A 14,205-nucleotide genomic window follows, 5' to 3' on the forward strand; every position below is an offset into this window, starting at 1 on the left:
TCTCCCTAGGTTGTTAATATTGAACAGAAGTAGAAACTGAGACCAGATCTCCAAACTGACTTTCAGTCCTTGAAACCAGATGTTTTTTTCCAGTTTGGAATGTAGTTTCCTAGCTGTGTCTATAAGCTTTTCTTGGTTAATTTTTTCAGCCAATACCAATGTCTTCTGCTCAGTGGATGGCTCTCCTCCTTTCTGCTTGGGTGTGTCACCTCTTCACCCCAATTGTCATCTCCTCTAGCTATGTATCTCTCTCTCTCTCTCTCTCTCTCAAAAAGCTCAATAACCTGCCACAACAGCTTCAAACCAAGGAATTGCAAACCACTGTTTTTGTCCATCACATCCTCACAGATTAACAGCTTCTGTTTGATGTTCTCCCAAGAATGAAGGAAAGAGCTTTTTTCCCTGAAGCAATAGTATCACCTACATTCGTAACTTCTGAAGACACAGTAGGTTACCTATAAATGCAGTGAACAGTTTAACTGGAAGAATTCCATATTTAGCATAAAATCAGTGGCAACTGAGAGCCTCAGCAGAAACAAATAGCCAAGCCACAAAACAAAAAAAAAGTGTTAATGAGGAAGAACTTCAAACCACTGGAGAGTTAATTACCTATTTCAGCTGGGAGATATCAGAGGGGTTCAATATGTGATGACCTGAAGATGAACCCACCCCAGATAATTAAGGATGATGTATAAGTAGCTAGAACCACTGAGATTATATAGAAATTACTTCACACAGATGCTTCAAATATATTGTTTTTTTTTTTTTTTCTAGTACTTAACACAGTAGATGATGTGCCATCCAGTAGGAATTTTGGGGAAAATAATCAATTTTATGGCTTCTGAATCAAGGAGGAAATACTGCGAGTTAAATTAGGATCTGATACTGTGGTTTCATGATTTCTTTAGTTCATTTGCTATGATGTTTGTCCTTAAGCAAGGTGCTTAGTGCTTGTGGAGAGGATAAGGAATTTCAAGTAAGTTTTAAGAGCTGATGACAATTTCTCTCATGTTCATAATAAAGTCTTCTAGAGCCTTACATTCAAGTAGGTGTAGCGGTAACTTGTAGGCAATAATTAGATTTGGAGAAAAGCATTATTTTTTGAGGAGCATTTGTGGTTAATTTGCTTTCATGACATTCAGCACCCTTGGGATCAAGTTTATTACAGCCTAGAATATTATTAGCTGATGATGTTGAAATTTCCCAGTCACAGAATGGGACAGAATGGGATGGGACCTAACCTTGAAATGAGCTGTGTCACCATTACAGTCTATGTAAAAGAATCACCCGTTTCACCTTTTTCTTTGTTTGCAACTGATTGCTATGGATGTCATTCTCTCTTAGTCTTCAGGACACAGCAGGTATTTGTAAGTATCTTTTAAAACCACCACTGATCCTAGAAATAGTGGCACTGATCCATTCAACTATTTCTATGCTGCTTCCAGAAATATCGAACTTATACATTGTGTCTATCTGCTTGTGATTGCTATCTTCTCTGCAGTTGCTGTGTGGTTTTAGGAGCTGATGCTTCATAAGCTACCAGAGCTAGAGATGAGTAGAAATCTGAGATCCTTCTGACATTTCAGGCTATTTAAAGCCTTGCTTCCTAGTAATAATAGTTTATATTATATTGGTCCTTTGTCCTAGAGAAGTTTTTTTTTCTCTGTTGTTCAAGAACTGGTCTCAGACTTGACACCAGTGTAAATTTTAAAGTTTTTCTGCTGTATTAATCTCTCATGTGTCATTTTGGAGCTGTTAATTGATGATAATTCTGAATGTTTAATCTGTTTTGTTTGAGGATTTCTAAGCCTTTTGGTGGCAGACTATCTCTCAGTGACACTGGTTGATGTGGGGAGTACTTTTTGGGAAGCAAAGGGATTGGAAGGCAGAAGAAGCCATTTCTCTTCAGTGTCTTGTGTGTACAGAAATGTTCTGAAAAGCAAGGGCTGGAAAAGGTGAGAGTAATTGGTCCTATTCCTCTCTGCACCTGCCACGCATTTACATTAGAAGATTATGGTGCGGAAGGAAAGCCCCATCTGTTGATGTTTGCCTTGGTATAAGTTAGTTCCTTTGAGTTAATCCCTTAAATAACAGACTTTACGTAAATGTTGTTGCTGGACCTGTGTTTCTGAGTGTATGCCATATCATGTCTGTGGGTGTGTTGGTAACTGCTGCAGAGAAAAGGAGAAAGTAAGAAATCAAGTCAGTGCTAGAGCTGGAGAGATTAAGCACTCCTTTAGTTATTTAGAGGTCATTATTTCTATGTGAGGCTTAGCATTTTCACAAAAAAAAAAAAAAAGACTTGGTCCAAAATGACCTCAGAATGTACCCCCAAAGTAAAGCTTAATTCTTTCTTATGTTAAACCTAATGGCAGAAATCCCCTGGATGGGTGAAACATGGTCAGACTTGCATGGTGGTGGTCTGCAGCCTGTATAATATCAAGGCCTGTGCACACAACCACCATTGGCAGTTTTCTGTCTGAAAGAATCCTGATAGTCTGCTGTGGGGCAAAAGCTGTTGCTCTGTTTTGAAATTGTTTGAAGTGGTGTCCAGAGAGAGGAAAACAGTATTGGCAGCAGCTTCCTTTGCTTTGAATATTATGTCTGTATATTCCTTAGAGAACTCATTAATTTTTTAAGGCTGTGACAGCAGCAGGCTAAGTGCATACAGTAGTGGTACACTGATGGTTTGAGGTGCTGCATTTATTCTTTTGGGATAGCCAGGTCTGCTCCCTTCAGTGATGTGTGGCACCCCAGGATGACTGGGAATATTCAACCTGAGAAGTAGGCTTCTTAGCCTACAGGAAGGTGACATTTGGTACAATGGTAGAAACAAGAAAATGGTTTTCTTTCTAGAGCATTGTCTGCTGTCTGATGGAAATGCTTCTTAAGATGAAAATACTGTGCTAATAAACTCAGCCTGCTTATAGAAAGAGGGGGATTATGCAAGACAGTCTGGTTTGCTAGCTGGTGCTGGGGAGACCTCAATATGTGAAAGGCAAGGTTATGAGTTACTGTATAATTTCTATTCAGTAATTGTCAGTCTGGATGGGTGCCTTGATTGCTGGCTTACAGGGTCTGAATGTTGTGAATGGGTAAGCTTTTCAAACCAGGGTACGTTAAGGGTGGCCATGTTTCATGTGTGTGTATATGTCACTCTGTTGTAGCTTATGGTATCCAGATACTTCACTGTCTTAATTTTGGCCTTGATTTCCTTCTATCCTTCTGCCCTCCATTTTTTTCTCCAGGGATGACTGAAAATATTGATGTGCCTTATCCAGGAGGACACGAGATGAACAAAAACTAAACAGCTAGTCTAGGGTCATTTAGGAGGTCTATATTAGACAAGGTATGGAGTTCCTGAGTGCAGACCTAGGACCCAAGTTATCACACCCAACTTCCTCTGTAAGAAAAGTCATAAGAGATTCCCATTGCATTTAGAGCTACTGCGTTGGACCCTAGAAGAAATGTAGCTTTTTTTTTTTTTTTTTTTTTCCCCATGCATGAGTGCTTTGAAGGTGTAGAAATCAAGGCTGAGTTGGCACATCTGAAGCGGGACAAGGCTGTGGCATGACCCTGGGGCCCTGATGACATTGTACTGTCACTTGGATGTATAGCCATAATACAGAGAATAGATTAAAAGGGACATCCTCCTGTGCCCCACTGCGAGTCAGCTGTGGGTCATGAGTGAGACAGGCTTGGCCACAACTGAGGCCAGAGGCTCTCTCGAGGCTGTTCTTGGAGACAAGTACGCTGTCATGGGGTGAGCAGAGACATTGAAGAACACTGAGTAGTTTGTCACGGGACATTTGAGGCACAAGTGCCTGGACCTTGGGACAATGAAGGAGGGAAGCAGTCAGCAGATGGGCCTCCATTTGGTACTGAAACCACTTAGTGGCTTTACTCAGACTTCGGTGTGACTTTACTATCCTTACTTTTGATATTTTAATATAAGACCACTTAGTGCAGACTCTGGTCGTGGAGTGTCTGTTCCATACACTCTCTAATGCTGTCTAATGCTGCTTCTCCTCCTCATTACTGTAATCCATTTCCAAGAACTAAAAATCAGAGGCATGCTTTCTACTCCAGCCAATGGGGCTGGAAGCTGTAGGAGTTCCAAATTCAATACTATATGTTCTGTAATCAAAGACAATGTAAACAAACCGTAAAATGTACCAGATATAAATGTCAAGGGGGAAGTAATGCTCCATCCAATACAAAATATATTCTGTGCATAAAGCTCTCACGTGTGCTGTATATTTTATAATGTTTGGAATGGAATAGCGCTAATCTTCCTGACCCTGAATAGATATCATCCGCCCTGAGATGGAAGCAGAATCAAGCTCTCTAAACCAAGGATAGCAGTCCAAGTACAGAGGGACTGTGGTCCAGACCCTAGGAGCGGTACATGTTTTAACACCCGTTGATTTAGAAACAGGTAATCCATCATTCTTTGGGGGGTGCTAGCCACCTTACTTCCCACTGAGATTCAGCCTTAAATGCCTGCCAAAATGTTCTCTGCTTTTGGTATTTGTAATGCTTCCAAGTTTTTAGTCTTTTTTTTTTTTTTTTTTTTTGTATTTGCAAATTAAACTATCAAATCAAATCTACCTTGATACTAACATTTTCTTCCTTACCTGTCCTCCTCCTTTCCCCGCCCAAGCTCCAGGTCTTTCTTTGTGGATTGGAACCCTGTATATCATGTTTCAGTAAGCTTTGGGGTTGTTTTGCTAACATATAATTAGGGATTTATAATGTAAATGGTGACACAACCTTAACTAGCCTGTTGCAAATGTGACACTATTAATTAAGGGCTCTCTAGGGTGCAGTATGCTCCTTGGTGGATTAGCTTCCTGGAAATTTAATGGCAGTTAGCAAATTGGCATCCAGTTTTGCTTTTAGTCTGTTTCTTGCTACTACACAAAGGAATTCTGATTCTCATAATGTGAGATGGTGGTTTTTTTTTGTTTGTTTTGTTTTTGTTTTAGAGATAAAAGTAAAAAATTTCTTTTTACCATTCTGCTGTATTTTAGGCAGGAGGATGAGTCAGCTGGGGAGATCCTGGAGATACGGTACAAAGACAGATTGCTTTGTTTGTCTGCTTAGTGTCCACTTAGTTTTGTAGAAATTAAGCAGGATGTTCTTGCCCAGTTGCAAGTAACCAATCTAATTAATATTTCACATGTTGGTGAAGCTCACTTAAGTTCAGAAAACACACCTGAGGTTTAAATGTAATCCTAGCTCTATTTCTGCCCAGTCACTTTATGGAGGAAGGTGGAGATCAGCATTATAGGGTGCTATAGGATTTACTTCTTTTTCATTACATTTGGAGGCTAGATTGTTTTGCTTCTTCTCAGAAGAACACTGGCTTCTATTTGTGGTATGCTACAATTTTCTGTACTCCTTACAGGTTATCCATGTAACATCACTGTGCAATAGCTGTTTTTAAACAACTTCATTTACAGAAACACAATAATTCTAGAATGGCTATTCTTAAAATACTCATCCTACTATACTCTGGCATAACTTGTATCTGTAAACAAATTCATAAATGTTTAATAATGATTGGGAGGTCTAATTATAAGAACTAAACTGGCCTGTGTGGCAAACCTTCTAGCTAAGCAGTTCTATAACTTAAAAATATAAATATATATATAAATATATATATAAATAAGATCAGCATTTACATAGCTGTTGTATACTACCTTTCAAGGCATGCCACCCTAAATGCTTCTTGTTTTGTTTTCAAGTTGTTGGTTGTCAAAGACTTTCCAGCCATGTGATTTAAACACTGAAGTGTTGAAATGTATTGTATAATCTGTCTCTTCTTTTTTTCCCTGAGAAATTAGTTAAAGAGTAGGTCCATAAACATGTATTGCTGTCCCTTGTGAAGCAATTTTATAGATACAAAATAAACACCAAAAAAATTCTAGCATTAACCATGAAAGTAGCTTAACTTTCAAAAAAATCAAAATGCTCCCCAAGACGAAAGCTTGTTTAGCCATGACATATATTCTTCTGTGCATTCTACTGTGGTTTGAGTTACTTGTGGATGTGCTTGACTTACTCTGTTTGACTCTACAAATGCTGGGAGCCATGAAAATTTTGGCTACCTCTCCTCATGCCATATGCTTTGCTAGCATGATGCTTGCTCATAAGCTGATCAGACTGTTTTGATGGAGACTCAGTGCTGAGAGATCATGAATCCACGCTAATGTTTAATGGCAAAACAGCCTTGAGTGATTTTGTGCACAAGAGAAGAAAAAAAAAAATAAATGAAACAGAGCTCAGCATCATCCTTATGAATGGATGAAGAATATGCTGAGGGCTTGCTGGATCATCTTGAGGAACCCTGTCAACACCACTTACGGCATGTGACGAAGGAATACTCAGTAGATAACAGGCTCCTTCGGAGAGTTGGTTCCTGCACAGGGTGAAAGTAGCTGAGCCAGTTAGGATCTGCAGTGCAAACATAATTGGCAGTAGAATGAGGGCAGGAATGTGTCTGATTCTGTCAAAGTTAGAGTGGTATAGGGAAATCTATCACTTGTTTCCAAAAAAATTGTCAGGCAAATGCATTTGATGCAGAGTTCTTAATAAACTTAAGCCATCTAGCAATGGTGTCTCTATGCATTTCTCCATAATGTTTCCACAAACCACTTGGCAAGCTCTCTGGATAAGTGTCGAAGTCAAAATTATAGCACTTACATTTGTATATGGCATGTGATCTGTTTCTGCCCTTTGTTACTTATGGCCTGTACTCTGCCTCACCCAGAAGCATATAGACATTTGCTTACCTGAATTAGAATTTCATGAGCAGTGCTGCACTACTTGGATTGAGATTCATGTGGGTGGGAAGGAGCATTATGTCATTTTAATCCAGCAGTTAGTTCAGGGATAAAGGAACAGGGAAGTGATGGTTGTGCGGAGGTGGGGATGCAGACCCGCGTGGAGTTGATAGAAGGGCTGTGCGGCAGAACAGTAATTCCTTTTTTATATAAAATTTCTTGGATGCAGCTGCAGTGTGTATCGCATGGTGCAGTGCTGGTGGCCAGGAGGTGTTCATTCCCCCCTCTTTTTATCCTCACAGAAGGATGTCTTTCAAAGGCTCAGGTAGATTTTGGTAGGGTTGTGGACTCGCAGCCGTGCATGCCTGTGGATCTGGTATTCTTAGTGCTCCTCATAAGAGTCCTAGCAGGAGAACGTAGTAATTTTAGTGCTTGCTTTGTGTATCATTTTCATGAAATCTGCTGAAATGAATTATCCTTACTGCACAAAGACTGATTGCTGAGGAAGATATTGTGACCACTTGTAGTGGCTGGCTCTCTAGCAGGGTTTTTTGACTGCTATGTGGGAGTTCGAGGTTTCATTAGAATAGAGAATTTAATTTCCCTATTTCACCGATGTTAGATTTTTACAGAAATATAACTCTGTGTACCTTGCAGAATCTGCAGGAGAGCAGAGCTGATTTGTGTTGAGACAGATCTCCCACACGGCTGTGAAAACAAGTGCACAAATTCAGAGGAGCTGGGTGTAAATCTGAAGTAACTGTCATGGGGATTGATGTTCTCTCTAGGAGTTAATCTAGATTTACATCAGGGTAACTGTGACCAGAATCTCTCAGGATTCATCTTTGCTAGACTTTAGTAGCTCACAAAATTAATTGCTAATTAACTCGAGATAGTTGATTATTGTGGATGCTTCCCACATATTTCTTCTGTCTTACCATCATGGAACTTAAAGGCAGAGCTCCACAAGATCAGACTAGACCCAACATATTCTGAACTCCTGCTTGTCAAAAGCTGTTCCCTTCACCTAGATATTAACCTTCTGAGTGTGGTCGGCAGATACAACAAAGCACTACAGTCCTCAGGAATCCAAACTGGTGTGCCTCTGGGGGATGAACAGCAGAGACATGGCAGCACACATCATCTGTGGGACTTAAAATAGCAAGAAAGAAGTTAGAGGAGGTCCTGCAGGGCTGTCCCAAGCTACCCTGGAAGGCTGGCCTTGCCAATTTCTGTGGTGGAGAGGTGCAGCGTGAGTCTTCTTGACATAAACAGAGTAGTCAATGTTGAATGGGCTCACAGATGAAATACCGAAGAAACAGCCTGAGCTACCTCCCTTCAAAGCACTACTCCCCTTGTGTGTCAGAAAGGAATTAGATTTGCGTGCTATTAATTCTATAGAAAGCAAGTTGTAACATGAAGTATCTCATGGTAAAATATTCATTGGCAGCATTCAGGGCCATTAGGAGGGGAGATGGCAGTGCTGTTCCTTCAAGGGTTGGCAATGTTGATGTGCCTGAAGGATCTGCTTCCCTCCTTTTCTCCAAAGTTTTTTGTGTAATATTGAGGGTAAAAAGGCTTTTTGTGTGTGTGTGTGTTTGGTTTTATATGGTTTAAGTAAAACAGAGATGCCAAAAGAATGGGATCCTTGCGAACTTACCTGGTGTATTGCTGTACTTTGGGCAAGGAGATCTTATGACAGCCTTGCTTGAAAACTAAGTTCTGGTTCTGCTCCAGCTTTGTCTGAAAGGGAGGTGGAGGAAGACGGTTAAAGCAAACTGGATGAGAAGCTGTAATGCCCGTTAAGATATTAAAGGAATCTGTGTTGGGGTTGAAATCAAAAGTAAGGCTATACATAATTAAAGGTCCTTATTCTGAAAAGAAACATTTTTAGTCCAACCAAAGGGGAAAAAGGCAACATGAGTCTAAAATGTCATCCTTGTCTTCATAGACTTGCTTAATAACCTTCCAGATTTTGGGCTGTACCTTGAACTTGCCTGTCTCCTAACAGCTTGTAGTTTGATCTGGGAAGGCCTGGTCATACTGACTGCTGAACATGCAATGAAGATGTAAAAATACAATAAACTGGTAATCATCTTTCTTGCCTGCATATGAAAGTGAAGGCATTGTGCCAAGCAAATATGCGCATTAGATGACTAACAGAGCTCCCACACTGTCAGTGTAGGCAGGGAATATGCAATGCAGCCACATATGTGTCTCAGAACCATACTGAGTGCTTTTTATTCTTAATGTTTGGTTATGTTTTTAAATAGGAGTTCAGATCATTGAGCAGGATGTTTATCTCTATGCACAGAAAACAATATTGGTCATAGTTTTTAATATACGATCAAGTTTTTAAAATCACCAGCTGATATATCTATTGTGAGTGACATCAGAATTTCAAGTGCTTGCTATAAATGTTCACTAGGATAGCCCTGTGTATCAGATGTGATTATCTGAGTTTACAATTTTTGCAACCTCTGGAAGAACCCTTTTGCTTTTCCAGAGGAAAGTCTGTTGGAAAGTCTTGCATTTAACTGCCCTTTTTTGAGGTTCAATTTCTTTCTTTGGTAAAACGTTTGAGACTTTGACAAAAATGAGTATACTGTAACAAAGGAATTTCATTTAATACTTGCTCAGCCATGGTTTTAAAATACCCATGCAGACATGACTAAGCTGAACACCTAGGGGAAATTCTGTAAATCCCTGTAAGAGGGATGCATTTCCACATTGCATTTAAACTAACAGTGAGCTTCCATTGAAGGTGATCCCCTTTTCAATTTCTCGGTGATGACTAATCCACACCCTTAATTAATTAGTTTTCCATCAATTCTGCAAGCTAAAGCAGCAGCCCCATTTCTGCATAAATAAGATGGATGAATATGATGCAGTGGAGGAGAGTGAGCAGGGTGAAACATTTTTTTCTGTAGCACTGTAAGGTTAAATCAGCTTAAGGTTAGTTTTCGGTTGCATTGAAGTGTTGACTGTTTATATGGCAGTGTCATTTAAATCTCCCAGGGAATGCTGAGGACCTCCAGAGCCAAGAACTCTGCCAACACAAAATGGGAGACCATCTCTTCAGCTGTCTTTAAAAATAAAGATTTAAAAAAACAAACAAACAAACAAACAAAACACAGGCCGTGGAAACGGGAGGCAAAATTTCAAACCACCAAGTACAGGTTCTGTGACCTGACAACCAGCTGATCAGTATTTGATGGAAAGATCTCAGCTTGTTCCAAGAGCTAACATTTTTCCAAGTTCGTCACACGTATCTCTGGCTCATCCTACAAGCATACGGTATTTCTGAAAACAGAGTTCCAATGTTGAACAGGTAAAAGAAGGCAGAACTCTTGAGACTCTTCCCAGGACTCTTTCTTTGACAGCAGCAGAGTCTGTCAGTATCCTTTTAGTGCTAAATAACTTTCCATTTGATGACAAGTGCATTTCTGAATTAAAGACCAGTAATCAGGAAAGCCAGATTTCCCTTACAGAGATGTTCAGTAGCCTGTATAATAGATTGGTCTCTATTTTCTCTGTCCCCATTTTAAAAACCTGTTTCTTCTTTGTTGATCTCTGTGAAAGCTGGCATCCAGATCCCTCATTCCAGTTACCTTACTTCTACTAACAAAATTTTACTAGCAAAAAAAAAAGCTGTTATGTGGACCAGCAGTTACAAGTTCTTTGGAATGGCTGGGGTGAGAGTCTACAGGTAGTCTGCATCATATAAACTGTGCAGTACGCTCAGCTGGTTAATTAACTTGTTTTTCTGGTCCCAAGATGGAAAGCACTTAACATGGATGCTTTAGTTTAATAACACATTCCTGCTCGTCTCTCCCAAGAGACTTGTCTCTGTCTTCAGGTTTGTCCATTCTTAAGGTGGAAAAAGTGAATGTAAGGACAAAAGGTTGGAGAGTGTGTGGCTTTTTAGGGAAATGCTTTACACCCTTTTTTAAAAACTACTTTGTTGAGATGTCTGTAACAAAGTACTGCTTGCTGATTAGGGGTTGTAGATGTAGGGAGGGAACATCTTACAACACAACATTGCTACAGATTGCCTGATAGATGTATTTGTTGGACTAGATTCTGTGTCCTTTACAAAACAGGGAAGAACCAGCAATAAACCATTATATCGTTGTGTTCCACTCTTTAGATTTGTGTTATTGATCTGTGGTGATGCTCCTGCACATCAACCTTCTCTGCTGCTTTGTCAGTGCCCAGGTAATGATGTGCACAACTTTTGCTTGTGTCTGGGCAGACTATGCCAGAGATTTTGGCAAAAATTAACCTGGGAATTTAGCAGAAATTGGGGTCTTGCTGGTACTGAGTACAAAGTAAAGTCCCTTCAACTTCCATAAAGTAGTCTGGATGTGCTGCTGAGTACGTGGTACCAGTAGTTCAGCAATTGCTTACCAGTTTGCTGTGACAAATCCTCTAGAGGTTTCACACAGGGTAAAATGATGTGCTGAATTCCTATCTTAACTCAGAGCCTGTTTTTGCTGGCACTTACGCACATGAGTAAGTGTGTGACTAGTTTTATCGGCTTGTGTGAATGTAACACAGGACATGTAAGAGTTTTAAAAGCAAGGGCTTGGTTGGGCAGCTACATTCAATGTAGTGTTTCAGGTGACTAGCTGTTGGTAAAATTATTCAGCCTCCACGTTTTTTTCTCATAGTCATGGGCACATAGCAGCACATTTTGTCTAGATCACTGCCAAGTAGGTACAAAATTCTATCAAGTCTTATTATTGCTCTCACACTAGTTTTGATAACTGCAGGATTTGTAAGGTGTTTGAGAATAAGATTTTGTGTTGTCAGAGAGAGGACTGACTCCAAACTGTCCTTGTTTTGTAGTATTTTCTTCTGAGTGTTGACATGTTGTAGGAGAGACAGAAAGATGGAGCAAGTGAGGCAATAGATAGGCTTACTTCCTTCACCAGTTGGAGTCCTTCACAGTGTGTAGTCTGGCAAGGCATCTACACTGAGGGCAGGCTACAAGAGTTGCAAATGGCTTAAAAGGGGGAACTCTCACTAGAAGCTCCAAGGACTTAGAGATACAGGCCCCATGCCTGCATCTTCAGCATTAATTCTTCATTTGGCCTCTCTAGAAATGTCACAATGCCAGGTTTCTTGCACAGCAGTGGATGTAAAGAAGACTTTTATACCAGTGTTCAAATATTATGGTGAACTGCAGGCACTAGGGAAGGTCAAAGAACAGCTTTTTTGGCTGCTGTCACTGCAAATAGGTTTATGTTAAAAACTCATATGTGCGACCATTCCTTCATGTCAGCACAGAAACTACACATACGCATTCTTACTCTGCTTTTGTAAAAGCATTAAGTGTTTTTTGCTTGAATTTTAGCGATGTTTTCTGTTTGCATTGCGCTGAGAGCATACAGAGTAGATTGCACTTCCACCTAACTGAAGGAGTAACTTTCTACACCGGGCTTACGTGTTGACACACCAGAGCCCTTTATAGGAATGGAAAGGGAGTGGTATAGAGAGACTGAGCATCTTTCAATAAATTACTTGGTAGATGGGCATATAATTTGGCTATCAGTAGCAAGTCATGAAATCCACTTACCTCTTGGTTCTGCACCTCACAGACAGGCTGCTGGATTGCAGTGAGCATATTGCAAAGCCTCGTACTCTGGAACTGTTGCTTAGTGCTGGCAATTATGTTATTGCCTCAGTGGAGCAATGAGGGTGGTGATGGTGGACTTAGAACTATCCGTCCTGTCTTTCTATGGGACTTAGCTGCTTTGAATGACATCTGCTCTGTAAAAGAATTCTGTCGCCCCTTCGGACTTGCCTGCAAGACATCTTTGCAGTGTTAGAGCTTTGACTTTGGAAAACATACTGGCAAACAAACTTAATAAAAACACTTACAAAAATAATCATTTCTCATATTTTTCCTGGGAGGGAGGGAGAGGTATTTCCAAGGGTCTTATATTTTTTTATATTATATAAAAATATAATATGGTCTGTGAATCTTACTCTTTTTTTTCTGGTTTTAGGAATAACATTTGGATTACGTTTTGACACACACTGTACACAGACAGTATTCCGTATTCTTGGGCCTATATAGTTCTTCCATGCTATGTTTGTATTACAAGTGAAAGATGCTGTACCGAGGCTTTACAGTAAGTTTCTTTGACTTAGCAGTCCATTACCCTGCATAGCAGAAGATTCCTTAATGCTAAGACATGCTGTATTAAAGTTATGTTTTGTAGCTGACTCCAACTTTGTTTTACCTGGCTGCTGTCCTGTTGTATCCTGGTGTCTTCTAAGAATGTGACTTGCATTATTATAAATAAAAATATATTTTTTCTTTAACGCACAGACATGCTTACCTGTATGCAGTGGTCACCTCATGTCCTTGTGTCAGAGGTGAAGGTTGCATTTCTAGGTGGACTTCAGTTTGTTAGCCTACTCAAAACTGGTCTTTCCAATTTTGAGTAAAATGAACTACCTGATTTCAACAAGAGCTCTGTAAGAGAGTGTACTTTCAGGATTTAGCTCTCTTCTTTATTCTTGTTCTTCAGGAGGCATCCTGATCGGGCTTATGATGCAAAGTGTGTTGGCATCAGTAGAAATAGTTGTATTGGTTTCCGTGGGCTTTGGATGAATGTGCTTTAGAAATCAATGGTGCACCACATAAGATTTGGACGAAGAGCACTGTATCCTCTGGATAAACAAAATACAGCTTTGGCCTCACTCTTGGTAGAATTTGTAAAGGAGGAAAAAGTCCTTGCACTTTGTTAGAGGGGATTTATATATATATATATAAATAATACATTGTTTTTAAACTACATGCCTGCATGGCCCTCTTTTACCTATGTTTTTTGCTATGCTTTGAGTGGCATGGTGTGCCACAAAATGTCTAAGGCTATGATGGACCATTTCCAAATTATTTGTTCAGTTAGCTCCCTAGATACTCTCAGACCTTTAAGGACTCTGAGATCTTAGTGCAATCAGTCACTGTGATTTCAGCTGCAGGTTTTGGATGGATCACAGTTCCTGTATGCAGGTAATAAACAAAAGTAGGTGGGCCAGCATAACACAGGAATATACTTCATCTCCTTTCTGTGCTTCCTCCAATCCCATCATTTGCAAAAAGCTGAGCAGATCAGTAAAGCAGAGGTCAAATACCTGTTGAACGTGCTTCCAGGCGTAGCTGCTTTCAGACACTGCTTACAGGATCCCAGCCTTAGGAGAGGACAAAGTACACGTGGATGCACTTCTGTCTACTACTGTTCAAGGAATTTGCAGGCTGCTACCAGATTATTTTCCAAAAGAAAGTGATCTGGGCCAGAGCAGTGATGATAAACATGAACCATAAACAGTGTACCAGACTAATGATGTTATCATAACATTAAACATTTCTCCTTCTTGGTAATGTAATTTCTGGCTTCTGCTT

At 40.0% G+C, this 14,205-nt stretch overlaps 1 protein-coding gene across 20 annotated transcripts in view; it reads left to right on the plus strand.

Moving 5' to 3' along the window:
• The window catches only part of PTPN5 (protein tyrosine phosphatase non-receptor type 5), an 82,595-nt gene that overhangs the window by 11,142 nt on the left and 57,248 nt on the right, over positions 1-14,205 (plus strand). For 7 of the 20 annotated variants that reach the window (XM_068683529.1, XM_068683509.1, XM_068683515.1 and 4 more), the window contains one exon: positions 12,803-12,928. The exons of 8 other annotated variants lie outside the window; for them this stretch is intronic. The gene's annotated coding sequence lies outside the window, so the exon portion shown is untranslated. Of the gene's footprint in view, positions 1-749; positions 977-1,818; positions 1,956-2,171; positions 2,191-12,802; positions 12,929-14,205 lie in introns of those variants that run through there. 5 more of the 20 variants (XM_068683524.1, XM_068683526.1, XM_068683514.1 and 2 more) reach the window with 4 other exon arrangements.

Source organism: Anas acuta, chromosome 5, assembly GCF_963932015.1.
Source record: "Anas acuta chromosome 5, bAnaAcu1.1, whole genome shotgun sequence".
NCBI classification, from domain to species: Eukaryota; Metazoa; Chordata; class Aves; order Anseriformes; family Anatidae; genus Anas; species Anas acuta.